The sequence below is a fragment of the Coffea arabica genome, chromosome 10e (genome assembly GCF_036785885.1).
Source record: "Coffea arabica cultivar ET-39 chromosome 10e, Coffea Arabica ET-39 HiFi, whole genome shotgun sequence".
Taxonomy (NCBI): domain Eukaryota; kingdom Viridiplantae; phylum Streptophyta; class Magnoliopsida; order Gentianales; family Rubiaceae; genus Coffea; species Coffea arabica.
The window spans coordinates 41405256-41426490 of NC_092328.1; positions in this window are offsets into that span (position 1 = coordinate 41405256).

Genomic DNA, 21235 nt, shown 5'->3' on the forward strand with positions numbered 1-21235 from the left:
TTGATTTTAATGAATTGTTATTTAATTTTTAGTTGGCTATTTTATTCTTAGTTGAATTGTTTTAATTGTTACCCTTTATAACAAAACACCTGATGTGAAACCTCGATCTAGACAACCAAAACTCCATGGCTTAGGCAGCGAAAATTTGACCCAACTAATCCCTAGAAGTCACGAACAATTTTGATATTATCTCAACCCGTAACTACTCGAATTAACGAACCAAATTGGAGGTAGTAGAACGCCACAATCAAGGAGATACTCGATTGATAAGTTCGGGTGAATAACTTGAGAAGATTCTCAAGTATTCAAAGGCAACTCTCTTGCCAAAGAGAAAGTGAAAACTCACTAATTGTATTTAATAGTCAAAAACTGGTCCCAAATAAAGAGGAAGTGGTTGGCAAGAGAAAAAAAAAGGAAAGGAAAGAAAGGGGCAACCGAATTGTTTTGGATTAGGGTTAATGCTTGTAAGGGCTATAAATAGCCCCACTTCCTCTTTGTTTGGGACCAGTTTTTGACTATTAAATACAATTAGTGAGTTTTCACTTTCTCTTTGGCAAGAGAGTTGCCTTTGAATACTTGAGAATCTTCTCAAGTTATTCACCCGAACTTATCAATCGAGTATCTCCTTGATTGTGGCGTTCTACTACCTCCAAATTGGTTCGTTAATTCGAGTAGTTACGGGTTGAGATAATATCAAAATTGTTCGTGACTTTTAGGGATTAGTTGAGTCAAATTTTCGCTGCCTAAGCCATGGTATTTTGGTTGTCTAGATCGGGGTTTCACATCAGTTGGTATCAGAGTTAGTTGACAACCACCAGGTTATATCTTTTTTTTGTTTTTCGTTTATTTCGAGTCATATATGTTTATCCCAATCTGTTCGTTTGTTTAGAACAAAAAAAAAATAAAAATACTGGTCATCGCACTGTTCATCGTTACTGTTCACCGATACTGTTCATCCGAATACAAATCTGTCCAGCCTTATTGTTTGTGTTATCCAACTTGTTTACTTGGTTTTCAAATCTGAATTTTGGCAAAACTTGTTGGAATTTTGTGAATTTTGAAGAGAACTTACAATAATCTTGAGTTTCTTGAATTCTTGACCACAATCTTGAAATTTCTGAAGTTCCTGACAACTTCCTTGAACGTTCTTGAAAGATCTTGGAGTTCTTGGTTGTTATTATTTGTGGACTTCCTTGTTTTGTGTCGTGGTTGATAGTTGTAGTAAAAAAAAAAAGACAAAAAAAAAAAGAAGAAAGAAAAGAGGAATTGGTTGGCAAGAGAAAAAAAAAGGAAAGGAAAGAAAGGGGCAACCGAATTGTTTTGGATTAGGGTTAATGCTTGTAAGGGCTATAAATAGCCCCACTTCCTCTTTGTTTGGGACCAGTTTTTGACTATTAAATACAATTAGTGAGTTTTCACTTTCTCTATGGCAAGAGAGTTGCCTTTGAATACTTGAGAATCTTCTCAAATTATTCATCCGAACTTATCAATCGAGTATCTCCTTGATTGTGGCGTTCTACTACCTCCAATTTGGTTCGTTAATTTGAGTAGTTACGGGTTGAGATAATATCAAAATTGTTCGTGACTTCTAGGGATTAGTTGGGTCAAATTTCCGCTCCCTAAGCCATGGTGTTTTGGTTGTCTAGATCGGGGTTTCGCATCAACACCCCCTGTGTTATTTTGGATTTTTAAAGAGACAAATACCCCCAGTTCCTAAGGATACGACCCTACTTGCCCTGTATACAAATTAATAATTATTTGTGAAAAGCCATCCCATTCAGATATATCGGATTAAGCAAACTCTTCGAGAACAGGGTGAATCAAGTAACCCATTGCACATTTAGAGTCCCTGCTCCAGTACTTGGAATTGGGTTTTGGTTACGTTATTTGACAATTAGGTTTAATTTTATTATTGCACAGGTTTCGACAACCTGTCAAAGATAAAAATGACCAAGTGGAAGGAAAACGACGAGAAGCATCCCCTTTTACCTTCCCGGTTCCCATTCACTTTAGAGCTGTGTCAAGCTGTTGCACCTAAATCTAGAGCTCCTCAGGCAGGGGATCCAAATCCTACCCAACATAATGCCTGCAGAAAAGGCTAGAATTATGAAGTTCCTAATATAAGAGGCGTCATTAAGTACTTAGTTGAATGAAATTAAACCAAACTATTTTAATATTTAGTTTCTAATTTTCTAGAATTATGAAGTTCCTAATATAAGAGGCATCATTAAGTACTTAGTTGAAGGAAATTAAACCAAACTGTTTTAGTATTTAGTTTCTAATTTTTTGGTGTCTTGTTTGTTTATGATGGGATTAAGATATGTGTGCAAGTTTAATTCCAAAGTACACTCGTTTTACTACAAGTATACAGGCCAATTTAGTAGTTTAAGGTATATTCTGGTCAATCTCATGAGAAGCTATTATACAAGTACTGGATCCTCAACTTACCTTATTATTTAGACTAATATCAAATAAAGATCAAGAAAAAGCAACCAAACTATTTATTACTTTTTAACTAACAAACTTGTAGAGAGAAATACTTGGAGAAAAGTCATTATATATTAAGTTCTAGGGTATAGAATCCACTTACGGTCCAAAAATACAAGTGAATGAATTTTATCTCTTGTTACTACTCTTGTTTAACTGGAAATTCATTTCCAATATTATCAAAACTCATTCTCATGATGTAGTGGTTTAAACTAGTTTAGCCTTTCCTATTCTCATGGTAAAGAACTAAATCTAGTCATTTAACTTCATGAAACGGTAAGAAAATCCACTCAAGTGTATCTCTACTCTCTTGAGCCTACTCCTTAAGTTTCATTTATCTTATTCCATCATTATTATCAAATTTCATTGAGTAACAATAACTAGAATCTTGTTATTGGTGATCAAGCAACAATAAGTACTAACATGTATAAATGGACAAGTTAATACAAGAAATAACAAGAAAAATCACACTCAACTCATATTATGGTACCAAAAGTTTCATCTACTCTATAGATCTAAAAGTTTAACTCATGATAAAAAATAAGACAATCGAGCTCATAGATTCATTGCATGAATTCATATTGAATCACAAGTAAAGATAGATAAGAAAAGTTTAGCCAAATAGATGAACAACCTCCCAAGATCTTCAATTTCTTCACAAAAATGAGTTGTACAATGAAGTATTTCTCCAAGTTCCTCCTTACAAGACTTTCTCTCATAATGAGAGAAAAGATAGACTTAAGTTCTTGTTCTAAGACTACCTAACTCTTTTTTTTGTGATTCTTACAATATAAAGATGTTAAGAGAGTCCAAAAGTCCTATTTGAAGTGACATAAAACTTCCTTTACAATCTTCTAGAACTTCTTGGGCAGATACAACCGAAATTTTGAGCTAAAAATAAGCTGAAAAAGTAGTATGAATGCAAAACAAGTTGCTGTGCAAGTTGCAGAATCGATTGCAGAATATGCACCCTAGAATGACCTTCTTGAGAAATCATGAAAAGCCATTGAACCACAAAAGATCATAAGTGCATTCATGAATATGTCCATTAAAGGTCAAGTTTCAAGTCACCACACTTTCTAGAGTTATCTAAGAATTCAAGAAATGATTCAACCAAGCACATTTTCATTCATTAGGTAATCTAGACTACTCACATGAATATCATAAACTCCCATAAGCTAAATAAAATGTTACATTGGCCATTTAATATGCAACTTTGTCACCAAGCCAAATTAAGCATAAAATTAGCAAAATGTCACCAAATTTACCAATATTCACAAGCTCATGATTTATTCATCATCAATAATCATCAACAACATGAATAAGTGTAATAAAAATCACCGAACTTCATAAAGACAAGAAGTTTGAAATTGCTAAAAAGATAGGAAATATTCACAAATGGCAATAATCAGAAGACAAATTTTAGTGGTTATTTGTTATCTCTAACTTATTGAGTAATGATTAGAGAGGCAAATAATGTGAAATCTCCCTAAAAATGCACTCCAATTTGGCTTCAATTGAAAGATATAAGAAGATGAAACCCTAGCCTACTTGAAGCTTAAATGCAAATTTGGAGGTACTTTTGAAAGATTTTAAACCATGAAAATCACTCTAGAGGATGTGGGTTGTGATTTGATGAAGTTTTTTTTGAAGAGTAAATGCTGAAAAGTGAGATTTTGGTGAGTAGTGTGTGTTTTGGATATGAGTGTGTGTGGAGTTGAGGAAGAAGAAAAGAGAAAAATGAGAAAGAAATAATCCGAACCTTCATTTTTGAACTATTTCTGAACCGATCTGAGGTCAGATCATGGTGAACAGACTTCAATTGAAAAGCTCGGATTGGTCTTTTATTGCAAAAGTGGATCTGAGGTCGGATCCTTTGAAGCTACATTTATTGTACAATTTTCTGCAATTTTCAGTTTAACCCCAATTCAAAGCACACTCTCCAATTCGCGCTCTACAACGAAATTTTCAACAATTCAACACTTTATGCACATGGAATATCACTTAAACATGAATCTCAACACCTCAAAATAAATCAAAAATATGTAAAATGCAAATTGAGGATTGAGGTTCTTGGATCAAAAAGTCCCCTCGACATTTTCAATGCACATGATAGTGCTCAAATGGTCAAAAGAGTACAAATAGGTTATGAACATATTTAAACACTTGAATTCACTTCAACTTCATACAAATGACTAACTTAACCTTACATTAAGAAATTAAGCATTGTAGCTTCAAAAAGAAAGGTTAAGCTTCCCTTTTTCACATTGATCTCTGATCCTTATGAACAATTGCTTTTCAAACTTGCATCTCCTACAAAACCAACAAAACAAACATAAATAGCATCTTCCTAAAACAAAAGATACACACTAAACTAACTAACTTTATTAAAATTATTGGATTGCCTCTCAACAAGTGCTTTTTATAGTCATTAACTTGACTATATAACCTCATTTTTTCAAGGAGGTTTTGTCAATGAGTAATCCATCATTAGAGGACGTGGTGGATCATCAAAAGGTAGCTTGATAGCAAAAGCCACATGTTCTAATGATGTAAGAGATGGAAGAGGCTTACCTATCTTAAGTGACTCATAAATACTATCTTGAATGTGTGTCACTTCAGTATTCACCAAAGGAGCATCTATATAAGCTTCTTTGGCAATTATGATTTTGGAACCTTCATTTGTAACACACTCCTCAAGAGGGGTTATATATGAATTATTCATGTTTGCTTCTTGAGGTTCAAACTTCATTCCAAAGGCATTATTATGTGACATGGATATTTCTTCATTGAAACACACATTAGATGCATCATTTTCATCAAAATGCAATCCATCTTCACATACAACATTCCCACCATTCTTGCTAGGGTCATTTTGCATATTATTAAAAGAAATAATTTCATACAAAACATGTAAAATGATCTTGTATTCTACCAAAGTGAGAAGCCAATTTATCTAACCTTTCCTCTAACCAAGCAAAACAATCGCAGGTTGCATTAGCTAGCTTTTCCATAGCTAAATCAAATTGATTAGAAAATTTTTCTATGGCTAGCTCCCAAGATGGTTTAGAATTATTAGCTAATGGTTCACTTTCTAATTTCCAAGATAAAGATGCATTAACTAACCTTTCTATTGCTAATTTTCAAAAAGGTTTAGATTCAAATTGGACAAATTCGGGTTGGTAATCATAAAAATATGGTGAATCATTATATACACATTGATTATCCCAACCATAAGCATAAGAATTACCCCAACTAGAGTTGCCTTGATCAAAACAAGAATCATAATGCCCAAATTCATCAAAATAATCCACATTTTGTACTTGCCTACATATATTAGTAGCACGCTAACCTCCACACAATTCACAAATTATATGATAAGAATTGAAAGTATTAACATTCCTCTTTTGTTCAAGCATATTTGTAATGGTGTCCAATTGAATTTTTAACGTTAAAAATCAAGTTTAGCCTTTAAACTCCTTAAACCGTTTTCAAAAGATGTACCTTCGGTAATTTCTTAGTTATCTCTATTCAAGCAGTTTTGCACTTGGTAACAATCTATTGCCAATCTTCCTTCTCTCAAGCATTGTCCACCCATGTGTTCTACTCTCCTTAACTCCCTAAACATGTTTTTAAAGTTGCTGAAAAACAAGTTTAGTCAAGAAGAATAGTTGACTCAACACCTACAAAAAACACACAAACAAAGACTTCATAAACATACAAGACATAACAAACACAAAATAAATGACTGAACAAAACACTAACACTACAAAAGAGACACAACAAACATAAAATAACAAGTAAAATGTCTAAACTAATAAAGTTGTTCTTCACGCCGATATTGTCAAATCTTCCCCGGCAACGGGGTATACATATAACAATTAGGTCATCCATAGTCAAGTTTTATATTTATAAAATTCTAAATACTCCATACGCGATTTTTCACAAGTATACAAGTCGAGAGCGAGTATAGGGTATTAAGGGTCGATCCCACATGGAAGAATGGACAATTACTAGCACTACTAAAGTTCCTCTATTATTTAGACTATCATAAGTGTAAGAAATTAACTCTACACTATAAACATGAGATAAAGTAATAAAAATAACAATAGAAAGTTCCTAGAGGTATGGAATTCCTTACTACTCTTGCAAATGAAATTACCGTTTAAGTGAATGGTATTATCTTGGCTAGTTATGACATAATTTTCTAATATACATCATACCCGTTTTCGTCGGTATACCAACTATATCTATAGTTAATTCATATCTACTTTTGTGGTTATGAAACTACTTACAAGTTCATTTCTTTTATGAAATTATATGAAACAAGTCACTAAAACCACAAAGGTGCACCTCTACTTTTGTAAGTGTGCTTTATCACTTCCTGAAACTAGTGTTAAATCCCAATTTTCATTGCAAACTTAACACCTTAACATTATCACAATTAATGGCCTGTTAATCATGAGTAGAGAAGCAAAAGTGATAAATAACTTGCTCAAATAATATCGTCAAATAACCAAGTAAATATCACTAACAAGATACAGTATGTTCATCCATAATTCTAGGTATAAACTTTAGCAAAACATGAAAACAAACACTAAACTTGTATTATAGTTAAACATGAAATCAAATACTCCCTCCATCCCACTTTGATAGTCCTGATTTTTTTTTCACATAATTTAAGAAAAAGTAGTTAATTTTGTTAGAACAATCAATTTAGGTAGCTATTTTCCTGAAATACCCTCACATTAATTAGAGTACAACTTTATGGGAACTTGAAATCATATTTTTTTGTTGGAGTTTCATTAGAAAAATTGTGGGAATATGAATGAGTTTGAAAATTTTCACTCATGGTTTGTAGCCAATGATGACATAGTTTGTTTCCCTCCTGATATATATAAGCTTGAAAAATCTAAATGCATTAAATGTAGTAGGTTTATAGTAACAACAACTTACATTGAATAAGGGTATTTTAGAGAAATTAAAATACAACTACATTCTTCAATTGAAAGTAGACTACAATTTGGGACAGACGAAAAGGGAAAACATGACTATCAAAGTGGGACGGAGGGAGTACAAAATAAAAAGTGATAGGAAAGAAGTCACCCTTATCACATGAGATCCATCTCTCCATCTTTGTTCCTCAATTCTTCATCCAAATCTAACTACAAATACAAGAAGGATAATCTACTCTAACTATCCTATACTAATGAACTAAGAAAAACTAGTGAAGACTACATTTTTGTGGAGTTTCTCTGGCCTTCCAAAGTTGTAAAAATGATCTCCAAAGCTTCTATTTATAGAGGAATCCAAGCGCAAAGTGAGTTGTTAAAGTTGATGTGAAATGCTCGAGATTCCCAAAGATGCTTCTACAAGTCTCCATGCATTTCCTTTACAGCTGCAGTCGAAATTCTGAGTTTGGAAAAGTTGGAAAAGCTGTGTGAATGCAGAACAAATTGATGTGCAAGTTGCAGAGCCACAATTTGGTATCCAAGGGCAAGATCCGAGGTCAGATCGCTTCAAAATACCCCTCGGATCTCATTTTTCTCCTTTTTTATTTTCACTATACAGTAGGATTTGAGGCCTGTAGCTGGGAGATCCAAGCTTGGATCCTACTCTCGAATAAAGCCTCTGGCTATAGAAGTTTATCCGAGGTCGGATCTAAGGGTTTTAGTTCAGATATGAACTCAAATCTGCTTCCCCTGTTTTTGCACCAATTTCAACTGATATTTACTCAATGATATAGGATGAACTAGCTCTTGTACAAAACACCAAAATTGTAGCCCTTTGAGTTAACTTTCCAATGCCTCAAGAATCATTCAATTTAGAGCTCTGCATACTGAGAAATTATCAAAATACCCTCAACCGATCTGAACTCTGTTTCACCTTTCGACAATGAAAATGCACTTCTGTATTTCGACTTTTTAACAACAGAAACGAATAAACTAGATTTCGATGTCTTCACAAGAAATGTATAGCTATGTGTTAGCTTCAAGATGGTTCAAGAATCATCTCAGTCCGATACTTTTAGCTCAAGTTATACCCGAAATACCAACAGGTGTCAAAAATGTGAAATTCCCTTGATTGCATTTCATATTATCTTATGTACCACTTCAAATCATCATCAATCATCCAATCATCTTCTTAACGCACTCCATTTGATGATTGAATCATTAAACTTACAAAAACATGAAGTTTTCACCATTAAAATCCATAGAAATGCAATTTCTATCACTTTAACTACAAAATGTATATTTTCACTAGAAACTTGGTTCATTAGCTAAAAACAGGACTAAAACACAGCAAAACTAAATAATAAAATACGCTTAAAACACTCAAAATATGCACTTATCAACAATATATTTTCTAACTTTAAATCTCAATTTAACGATATGTATTGAGCGCTATTTCAATTTTCTATGATATGATAAATTATGTTCAATATTTAATACGAATTTTTAGAGTAAGTTAGAAAACCTGGTGAGCTGCTGCCTTAAATCATCAATGATATTAAATTCATTATTTTGTAAAAATGATAATTAAATGTTCACTTCTAAATTTTCTTCTAAGGTTATTGTGGAATTTAGAGAAATTAATTCTGCGTCAAAAAAAATTCTTTTGAACAACAAGAAGCTTTTATTTTCTTTCTCTGAGAAAAGAAAATCTAAGAGGGAAAAATTTACCCCTTGAGATCTTTAGATGTACAATTATGAATCTTAGGTTAAACATTTATGGGCCTCACCTCACATGCTCAATAAATGTTTATGAGCATGTGCTTGCTTTCAAAGGTTATTTAATTGCAAGAGGGCCAGCTGCATCATCACTAAATAGTTCGTACCAACAACCTTTTTTTATTTTTTTATTTCAGTACTCTTCTCAGATCCCTTGTCAACTCCAAATCCTGCCTCCTACCCTCCATCCCACAAAATCACTACTCCCTTCTTACCCCAATCATCATCACCATATTACATACCCACACATTTTCATTACTTCCTCCATCTTCCCTCCCCAAAAATTGTGACCGTTCCCATCCTCTTCTATGCTTCCACCAACACCTACACCTGACTACCCTCCTTGCCTACCCCAATCATCACCATCCCCTACCTAACCTTTTCCTCCCCTAAAGTCCCCTAAAATAAATTTAAACAACTATTACATTGAATCTAGGCTAATCTATATAAAGAAAATTCCTAATTGTGTTATGAAACAATTAAAAATGTGGATGTCCCTTTGTATTCCGAAGAGAATTAATTCTTGATTTTATGGCTATATTATGTATAGAAGTTACAATCCATAAATCTTTTCATGTAGTGGAGAAACCGTTTCATAAGTTTCTTCATATTCTTGTAGTAGTGGGTGTTTAACAGGATTTATGTATCTTTGATCTTGTAGTACCTATATATAGAGGTACATTGACACCCTTTGTGAGTATTTTTGTGTTTTGTTGAAATATAAGAATATCATTCTTCATTTCTCTACTTCTTCAATTCCTATTGTAGTATTTCATTTTACTAGTTTTATAACACGTTATCAGTACGAGTCTCTACTTTTGAGCAAAATGTGAAAACGGAGGCGCTACTTTAAACAAAAGTGAAACACAAGATTTTGCCGAAATTCTGCCCGTATTTCTTCATGTGACTTTTGAGAAGAAATGGATATCAAATATTTGGGATTAAATAATAGTGATGATGACATTTGTCTCATTGACAGTGCTACTACACACACCATATTGAAAAATAAGAAATATTTTTCATGTTTAAAAATGGGAGAGACAAATGTTAATACCATTAGTGGTAGTGCAAAATTGATTGAAGGCTCCGGAAAAACCATTCTATTTCTCCCTGAAGGGACTAAAATTGTCGTAAATAATGCACTATTCTCTCCCAAGTCTCGGAGAAACTTATTGAGTTTTAAAGATATTTACGAAAATGGATATCATATCGAGACAATGACTGAGACAAATGGTGAGTTTTTATTAATCACAAGTATCATTTCTCGGCAGAAATGCGTATTAGAAAAATTACCTTCTTTTTCTTCTGATTTATATTATGCACAAATTAGTGCAATTGAAATTCATCACCTAGGAGACCAGAAGTCTACTCATCCCAATGATTTTATGATTTGGTATGATTGTCTCGGACATCTCGGATCTATTATGATGAGACGAATAATTGAGAATTCACATGGCCACTTATTGAAAAATCAAAAAATATTAAAAGCAAATGAATTCCCTTGTGTTGCTTGTTCTCAAGGAAAATTAATTATTAGACCATCACAAGTTAAAGTTGGGACTGAATCCCCTACATTTCTAAAATGAATTCATGGTGATATATGTGAACCTGTAGATCCACCATGTGGACCATTTCGATATTTTATGGTGCTAATTGATGCATCAACTAGATGGTCACATATATGTTTATTATCTACTCTCAACCTGCGTTTGTGAGATTGCTTGTTCAAATAATTAAATTACGAACACAATTTTCAGATTATTCAATAAGGAAAATTCGTCTAGATAATGCTGGTGAATATTCGTCACATACTTTTGACGATTATTGTATGTCTATTGGAATAACTATTGAACATCCTGTAGCTTATGTTCACACACAAAATGGTCTAGCCGAATCATTCATTAAACGGCTACAATTAATTGCTAGACCATTGTTAATGAGGTCTAACCTTCCTTCATCTGCTTGGGGACATGCTATTTTATATACAGTAACACTTGTGAGAATTAGGCCGACAAGTTATCATACTTATTCTCCCCTACAATTAACTTTTGGTTATGAGCCAAATATTTCTCATTTACGAATATTTGGTTGTGTGGTGTATGTCCCAATTGCACCGCCCCAACGTCGTAAATTGGGCCCCCAAAGAAGATTGGGGATATATGTCGGTTATGAATCACCTTCAATTATTAAGTATATGGAACCATTGACAAGTGATTTATTTACTGCGAGATTTGCAGATTGTCATTTTGATGAATCATATTTTTCGACATTAGAGGGAGATAAAAATCAACCGAAAAAGGAAATCACTTGAAAAATATCATTGAATTTCCTTGATTCTCGTACTAAAGAATGTGAATTAGAAGTTCAAAGGATTATACATTTGCAAAAAATTGCAAATCAATTACCAGATGCATTTAATGACTCCAGAAGAGTAACTAAATCACATATTCCTGCTGAAAATGCTCCGATTAAAATCGATGTCCCTGAAGGACAAATTACATGCAAGTGCTAATGAGTCTAAAGCGCGCCTGAAGCGTGGGAGATCTCTTGGTTCCAAAGATAAAAATTCTTGAAAGAAAAGAGGAGTAGATGAATCAACAATTAGTGACAAAATTCAACCTCCTGAAGAGGTCGCTCCTAAAGAGTCAATTCTTGAAGAGAATGAAATTATAGAAAATTCAATAAATTTTGTCACTTCAAGAAAAAGTTGGAACCGAAAAGAAATAATTATTGATAATATTTTTGCATATAACGTAGTACTTGATATTATGGCAGAGGACGAGAATCATAAACCTAGATCGGTTGATGAATGTCGACGTAGAAATGATTGGCCAAAATGGAAAGATGCGATCCAATCTGAATTGCACTCACTGGCTAAAAGAAAAGTTTTTGGACCTGTAGTCCAAATACCTGAAAGTGTAAAGCTATTAGGATACAAATGGGTATTTGTGAGAAAAAGAAATGAGAAAAATGAAATTATGAGGTATAAAGCAAGACTTGTAACCCAAGGATTTTCACAAAGGCCTGGATTTGATTATGATGAAACGTATTCACCTGTAGTGGATGCTATCACATTTAGATATCTTGTGAGTTTTACAGTACATGAAAAATTAGATATGCGTCTAATGGACATTGTTACTGCATATTTATATGGAAATCTTGAAAATGATATTTATATGAGAATCCCCGAACGATTCAACATGCCTGAAGCATGCAAATCAAATCTTAAAGATATTTATTCTATTAAATTACAAAGGTTTTTGTATGGGTTCAAACAATCTGGACGTATGTGGTATAACCGCCTCAATGAATGTCTAACTAAAGAAAATTATACCAATGATCTAACTAAAGAAAATTATACCAATGATCCAATATGTCCATGTGTTTTTATCAAGAAAAATGGATCAAATTTTGTAATAATTGCGGTATATGTTGATGATCTAAATTTAATTGGAACTCTTGAAGAGATTCAAAATAGTGTTGAATATTTGAGAAAAGAATTTGAGATCAAAGATTTTGGAAAGACAAAATTCTGCCTTGGTTTACAAATTGAGTATTTGAAAGATGAAATTTTTGTCCACCAAACTGCTTATACCCGGAAGGTATTAAAGCGATTTTATATGGATAAAACACATACATTGAGTACCCCAATGGTTGTTAGATCATTAGATCCTAATAAGGATCCTCTTAGACCACGAGAGGAAAATGAAGAGATACTTGGTCCTGAAATACCATATGTCAGTGCAATTAGTGCACTAATGTATCTTGTTAATTGTACAAGACCTGATATATCATTTGCAGTAAATTTATTAGCAAGATTTAGTTCCTCGCCCACAAGACGACATTGGAATGGTATTAAACATATTTTTCGCTATCTCCAAACAACAATTGATCTTGGTTTATTTTATTCAAATAAATCCAAACCTGAATTGGTTGGTTATGCTAATGCTGGGTATTTATCCGACCCGCATAAAACAAAATCTCAAACTGGTTATTTATTTATATATGGAGGCACAACCATTTTTTGGCGATCTACAAAGCAATCACTAGCCGCCACTTCATCGAATCATGCTGAAATAATAGCAATTCATGAAGCCACTCGATAATGTGTTTGGTTAAGATCAATGACCCACTATATCCGAAAGAGTTGTGGGTTATCCTCCGGAAAAGAAAATCTTTCAACTATATTATATGAAGATAATGCAGTTTGTATAGCTCAATTGAAAGGAGGATATATTAAAAGAGATAGGACAAAACACATTTCACCAAAATTCTTTTTGACTCATGATTTACAAAAGAATGGTGAAATTGATGTGCAACAAATCCGATCAGATAATAATCTGGCAGATTTATTTACCAAGGCATTACCAACTGCGATATTTGAGAAATTGGTGAAGAGTATTGGAATGCGATGATTAAAAGATCTCAAATGATATTTGCATCATGGGGAGAAATTCATACACAAGAATAGTGTACTCTTTTTTCTTCACTAGGGTTTTTGTCCCGATGGGTTTTTCCCTAGTAAGGTTTTAACGAGGCATATTCTTTGTGTAATGGACATCCAAGGGGGAGTGTTATGAAATAACTAAAAATGTGGATGCCCCTTTGTATTCCCAAGAGGATTAATTCTTGATTTTATGGCTACATTATGTATAGAAGTAACAATCCATAAATCTTTTCATGTAGTGGATAAACCGTTTCATAAGTTTCTTCATATTCTTGTAGTAGTAGGTGTTTAATAGGATTTATATGTCTTTGATCTTGTAGTACCTATATATAGAGGTACATTGACACCCTTTATAAGTACTTTTGTATTTTGTTGAAATATAAGAATATCATTCTCCATTTCTCTACTTCTTCAATTCCTATTGTAGTATTTCATTTTACTAGTTTTATAACAAATTGATGCTAATAGACTAATTAACATATTTACAGTAACAATAAATGGTGCCCAATACACCACTCATGCACCTTACAGAAAATGTAAAGAAACAAACAACCTCACTTACTGGATAAATTCCATTATTTTTCTAAAGTTATATGACTATTACGAAGGATAGTACGCACTAAAGTTATATGAGTACAATCAATTAACATATCTAGTCTATTGAAGAATGTCAATCTTTCCAATTGATTTCAATTGCTGATGTGGTGCCTCCTTATTGGTCAATTGGTGATAATCTTTCAATTGATTGTAATTTGATCAGACGTGGTCTTGTGATTCATCAATTGATAGTAGTCCTTCCAATTGCACACGGAATTGATGATATGGTGAGTTTTGATTGAATGGGAGATGGTAAGTAACATATTGCATGTGAGATTGTGCTAAAATTTGGTCTTTTATTAATTTTTCCTTTTCCAACAATAAATCATGCTAACAAAAAATAGGCCTCCCTTTTTTTGTCTTCTTGTCCAGCAAAATCACGTTTAACTACCAATCTTTATTGATTAATTAATCATTATTAATAGCTCATTAATAATGCCATGTTTTTTGACGGTTAATTAAATATATGTTCCACCTTTTATTGCCTAACAGATCACACCTAATTACCAATTATTGACACTCTTGTTTGGTTGCCAAATGAATCATAATTAATTATCTTTTTTTTAATTGCACGTGTTATACTCCAACTGTGACAAAATTGGCTCATTGTCCCCCCTCCCCCCGTAAAAACAACCTTGCAAATCTCATTTCTCTTTATTTTTTTTTGGGGAATGAGAGAGGAAGACATTTAACAATTATTATCAAATTCTTCTAATTATCTTTATTTACTATATTATTAATTCTGTGCAAATAGTTGATAATGTGTTCCCCTTCCAGTTGTGTTAATAACGTGTTAACAGGTAACGTTTAGTTACAAATTTTTAAAGTTTTCTCAATTAACTATTAATAACTAATTAATAGTGTCATGCATTTGGTCGCACAACACACGATGTTCAGTTATCATTTCCCACTCTTAATTGTTAATTAATTAATTCATATTTTTGCTATTTTATTGCCTCAAAAGTGATATCTAATTATCAGGTTTTTGAAATTATTACCACTTTCTTTTGTTTGCTATATAAATAACAATTACTTATTATCTTTTCTTTTCAATCACTTGTGTAATGTTCCGATTGTGAAAAAAATTCCTCCTTTAAAAAAATATGGCGAATTATTTTTTAAAAAATGGTTTTTTTTCCCACGGAATGAGTGGGGAAAGCATTTAATTATTATTACCAATTTTGTGTAGCTTCTTTTTCCAGTTTTACGCAAATGCTAGATTATGTGGTGCCTTTCCTGTTGTGTTAATAACGTGTTAATAACACCCTGTTTCTTTTGCCGAATGAATTATGTTATTCAACGTGTCCTTGTGCTAAGAAAATTGGCCTCCCTTTTTCTTGCCTTGTCCAACAAAATCACGTTTAGCTACCAATCTTTCGCTATTAATCATTATTAATTAATAGGTAATTAATATGGCTGCTCTTTTTTTTTGGCGCCTAACAAATCGCAGTTGATTTACTCGATTTTTTCCTATTAATTTTTATAATTTAATTAATTACTGATCCGCCCTTTGTTGTGTAACTGTACAAACTAATTACCAATTATTTACAATAATTAACACTCTCTTTTGGTTGGCAAATAAATCACAATTAATTATCTTTTTTTAAATTGCTTGTCTTATGCTCCAACAGTGACAAAATTGGCTCCTTTTTTGCCAAAAAACTACCGAATCATGTTTAAAAGAAAATGTTGCTCTTTACTTTTGTGGAAATGAGAGGGGAAGATGTTTAACTATTATTATCAAATATTTGCAATTATCTTTATTTATTATTAATTCTGCACAAACAATTGATAATGTGGTACCCTTCTAGTTGTGTTAATAACTTGTTAACGGATCATGTTTAGCGACAAGGTTATAAAGTTTTCTCAATTAACTGTTAATAACTAATTAATAGTGTCGTGTATTTGGTCTCTCAACATACCACGTTTAATTATCGATTTCTCGCTATTAATTCTTAATTAACTAATTTATTGCCATTCTTTTCTACTTAATTGTTATTTGATTATTTTATTGTTTCACCAATTATACTTAACAATTTATATTTAATTACCATCTTCTTTTAATTATTAGCTTTGTCTTTTTTTTTCTGATATGTTGCATTTAATTACCATTTCTTTTTTTAGATTAACAATGACTTTGTTTCTCCGCCAGCAAATCTTACTTGCTTGGCTAATCTTTTGCAGTTTGTCATTGTCTCATTCCCCAACACATACGGAATAAATCAGGGTGCTGTTCCAATTATATGTTACACATTTAATAATGCGGTTATGTGAGGACGTGTTAATGTTGATCCTACCTGAGAAATATGCTTCTTCTTATTTTTTTTTTCTTTCATGTTTGGATTGTAAAAAATTATACTTTATTTGTAACTTATTTACACACACTGATTTGCTTGTATCATCAACACATTTTCCAATTACCTTTTTATCTCACATACATCATATCAAAAAAGTGCTACAGTACTTTTTCCACAAAATTATCTCAAATAATTTACAATCCAAAAGTGCTACATAATTTTTTTCTGTTGTAACTTGTCTTCTTATTACTAATTGACAACTATTTTTGTTAGTAAATATTTTGTTCTTTCAATTGAAATATATACATGTTTTCTCAATTTCTTAATACACTGCATTCTCAGACATGACTTGTCCTCCTTTGCAGACAAGTGCTTGTACCTGACCTGAGTGATGGATGTTTTATTTCACTATATTACCCATCCCTTGTGTGTGAATTTACACTTCCACTTAACAGGCCTTACAAATTTTTTTTTCCACTTTCCTTGAGGTCACTCTACACTCTTGTCAAGAGTCACCTGTTTTTGGTTTCGTTGATTGAGGTGGTTCTATGTTTTGCATCTGTACAATGGTTGCAGAGTTTATATGTTTTTTCCCACCGGATTTTTTAGTGATTATCATCATGATTAGCAGTAATTGTGCATCTACTACATTCTTTCTTCAATTCTATTGCTTTTGTTTCTTCGATAGACAGAAAGCAATAATACCTCATAAGCACTGTTCTTTACTTTTTTTTTTCTTGCCGAAACGATAGATATTGTATAACCTACTCTAGTCTAGTCTAGGGGAAGGGACAGGGGGATGGTCAACTAAGACCAGCCACATATTGTGGCCAAATTGTGACGCCCCTACTTCTCCCAAGGGTGTCTGTAAGACGCCTGCCCAACTCTCGCCAGGATTCGGTACAAATTCAATTCAAACTTAAGAATAACCAATTAGTACTAAAAGTCAAAAATATAGAGGAAAGTCAATTCCTTAATAATCGATTAAATCTTACATCATAAATTACCAAAATATCTTACAATCCCAAAATATATAGATTCCAAAAGTTTACTAAATGAATACATTCAAAATTCTAATAAAAGGCCATCAAGTCAACATCTCCATCATTCCTTCCATTTCAGCTCCTGTTAAAGAAAGTAAGTCTAACGGAGTGAGCGGATGCTCGTGAGGCCAAGAAAACATGCAAGACAATTATTTCAATAATAATAGCACTTACATACTAGTGAAACTATAACATTCAAGAAATTTCATAATTTATAATAAACACCCTTGAATAGGATGCAGAAGCTCTCCGGAGCTAATGATTTCTTATTTTACCCAAATTCAATTTTAATACCTTTTCGGGACGACACCCCGTCCCTCAGGTAGGTAATTGAGTTCGTAGCCCTTCACGTATTCCATATATGTTTCTAAGACGACTCAAGAGGTGCTTCCCACCCAAATCGGTGTGGTACTTACTATCATTCAGTTTATAGTTCTGGGACGATTCGAGAGGTACCTCCCACCCGGATCGGTGTGGTACTTACTATCGTGCAGAGGTCGATGAGACATCGCTCCAATCGACTTAGAATGCTTTAAGATTCTGAGACGATTCGAGAGGTACCTCCCACCCGGATCGGTGTGGTACTTACTATCGTTCAGAGGTCTAGGGCACTGAGATGATTCGAGAGGTACCTCCCACCAAATCAGTGTGGTACTTGCTATCGTTCAGAGGTCGATAAGACATCGCTCCAATCGACTTAGAATGCTTTAGGGTTCTGAGACGATTCGAGAGGTACCTCCCACCAAATCGATGTGGTACTTGCTATCGTTCAGAGGTTGATGAGATATCGCTCTAACCGACTTATGCAGCCATAGCATATTTTTCAAGTCAAGTCATGTCAGGTCAAGCAAGTCCGGTCAGGTCAAGACAAGTCGAGTCAAGCAAGCCACGTCGGGTCAAGCAAGCCACGTCAGGTCAAGCATGAGTCTTTTATTTCAAATGAAAACGAGTGCGATAAGGTACACACTCAACTCGGCAAGTTTACGTATCATGTATAACACTTGTACAACTAATATCTCAATCACATAAGCATTTAATACATACTTGACACTCCCCAAATAAACAAAGAAGAAATATCACTTGACGTTCAGGCGTCCACCGTGGAATTCTCTTGAAGGTTCTCGTGCGAGCCTCCTTAGATGCTAAAGGTCAATTTTTTGGCCACAAGAAAGCTCCAAGAAACCGTGGAAATGAAACTCTTCTCCTTGCCTAAGTGAATCTCCAAGTGGTTTGTGAGTTGGTTGCAAATTTTGAGATGAAATGGAGGAAGATTGGTGCAAGAATGAAGAAGCTTTTCTTCCTTTCTTTCCTTTGCTGTTTGGTCGGCTGTTTTGGGAGGGAAAGGAGAGTGTTTGGCTGGCACTTGAGGTGAGAAGAGAAGGGTTTTGATCTGGTGTGATGCTCCCTTGAGAAGCCTAAGAATGTGTGGCCCAAAATGCTCCAAAAGTCAACTAAGGAGAGTGCGCGTACGCGCGTGTTTCGTGCTCATTTCCTCTCGGGTTTGTTTCACTTGTGCACAAAACCTCTAATGCACTTATATTCATACTATTATTATTCACTCTTAATGGTCAAAAAAATAAAGGCCTTAAGTTCCTTAATTGATCGCGCGCGTAAAAATGCGTACTTCCAATTTTGCGCGATAACGCTTAACTTTCAAGAAATTCTTATAACGATTGTATTACTAACTAATACTTGATCACTTAAACTTAAAAATACCTAATTTAAGACTAATATACAAGTCTCCAATTTTCCAAATTTATTGTATTCTCAAATTAATTATTTACTCCAATTGCGTATTCATTATTTTCACTTAACGGGTTTCGAGAAACTAATTTTTGAAACGAGCCACTCTAAAAATATAAGTAAGTCATAGATCAATGTAATTAGGTCTCAAGAGACTAGAAAATAATATTCGGGACAAACAGGCAATTAAATATTTTAATAAACTCGTAACAGGAGTTTAAAAATAAATAAACTTTTGCGAGTTCTCATGACTTTTTCTTAATTTACCATTGATCATCCTTACTTTTTCAAAATTAATACACCCTCAATTCAAATATAGTCTTGAAAAACGTGTACTTATTGTTCCGAACTAAATGAGTTTTTGAAAAGTAATTTTCTAACAAAACGCTTTAAAAACATAAGAGAGGCGTTTTTTCATATAAATGAATTTTAAATAGTCGAATTAATTAATTAATTAAGCCAGTAAAATAAAATAAAATAAGGAAATTTTCGAGTCCTCATATCCTCCCCTCCTTAAAAAGAATTTCGTTCTCGAAATTCATACCTTGATTTATGAATAACCTCATATACTTCTTTCGGTCTCCTCTTTAACTTCTCAAGTTGCTTCATTGATTCCATAATCTCTCTATAAAACCTTCATTAGAGAGACTTACTTGCGTTTTTTACTTCTTCACCTTTTAATCAAAATCTTTACCGGTCATTTCTTCACGTGATCAATTTTCATCATTTTTATTTCTCCCATTCAAAATTCACACTTATTGAACTGTATTATTCTCAGGTGCCATTCATGATCTTATTACAGGTCTAGAGGCATTGAGCATTAGATTGCATATACATATAAGCCGTAGAATCAATTAGAAGCAAAATAAATTTTCATATATCATAAAAGATCATAATAGTTATACTAACTTATGATAAGTTCATCAAATAGTTTCAAAAGAAAAGGGGAATCAACAAGATCAAAATGTGCTAAATCGCAATATATAACAAAAGGATGTCATCCCCTATATAAAAGATTACAACCCCTAAAAGTACCACTCTATGTTAGGGTAAAACTACAATCTTTTTTGTCGAGTGGAGTTAGATTCACTCCTACTCATAGAGGTCCTACTACTTGGGTCCCTCTTACAATCATTAGTATTAATCACTCCTTCTGGCACTCGACTGATTTGCAGTGGATTTAGCAGGTTGTTGAGAATTCTCTTTTCTCTTAGAAGTTTTAGGGCAATTCGAAAACTTATGTTCGGCACTACCACAACTCAGACATTTTTCTTACTTTCTCCAGCACTCGGTCTCAGTGTGGTTAATTTGGCCACAATATCCACAAGTTACGTAAGGAGTCATGGCTTGACTAGTTTGAGATTTCCCTTTTATTGACCTCTTCTACCCCGATTTCCTTTTGACGGGGTTTCGCTTGATGGAGTTTCTCTAGGTTGGTCATGCATATTCACTCATCCAGCCCCTTTTTCTATATTAAGGGGTTGGATAGACTTCTCGAACGGTTTAGGGATATCACTTGGGTTACCCCTCTTTCTAGCATGAAAAGCCTTAGATTGAGACTTAGCATTCTCTACCCTCTGTGCCTTATCTAAGGCATCCGTAAAAGTGGTAATCTGAGCAGCCGCTAAGGATTCTTGGATTTCTACATTTAACTCCTGAATAAACCTCCTTATCCTTTTACGTTCGGTGAGTACAAGTTCAGGGGCAAATTTGGAAAGTTTGGTGAACCGCTCATCATATTCGGCCACACTTAATAACCCTCGTTTCAACTTAATAAAATTATCCTCCCTCTTTTCTTGTATAATTGGCGGGAGAAATTTGACATTAAACTCCCTTTCAAAGTTTACCCAAGTCCAAGGAATTTGTTCTCTTTCCCACTTTGCACTAACA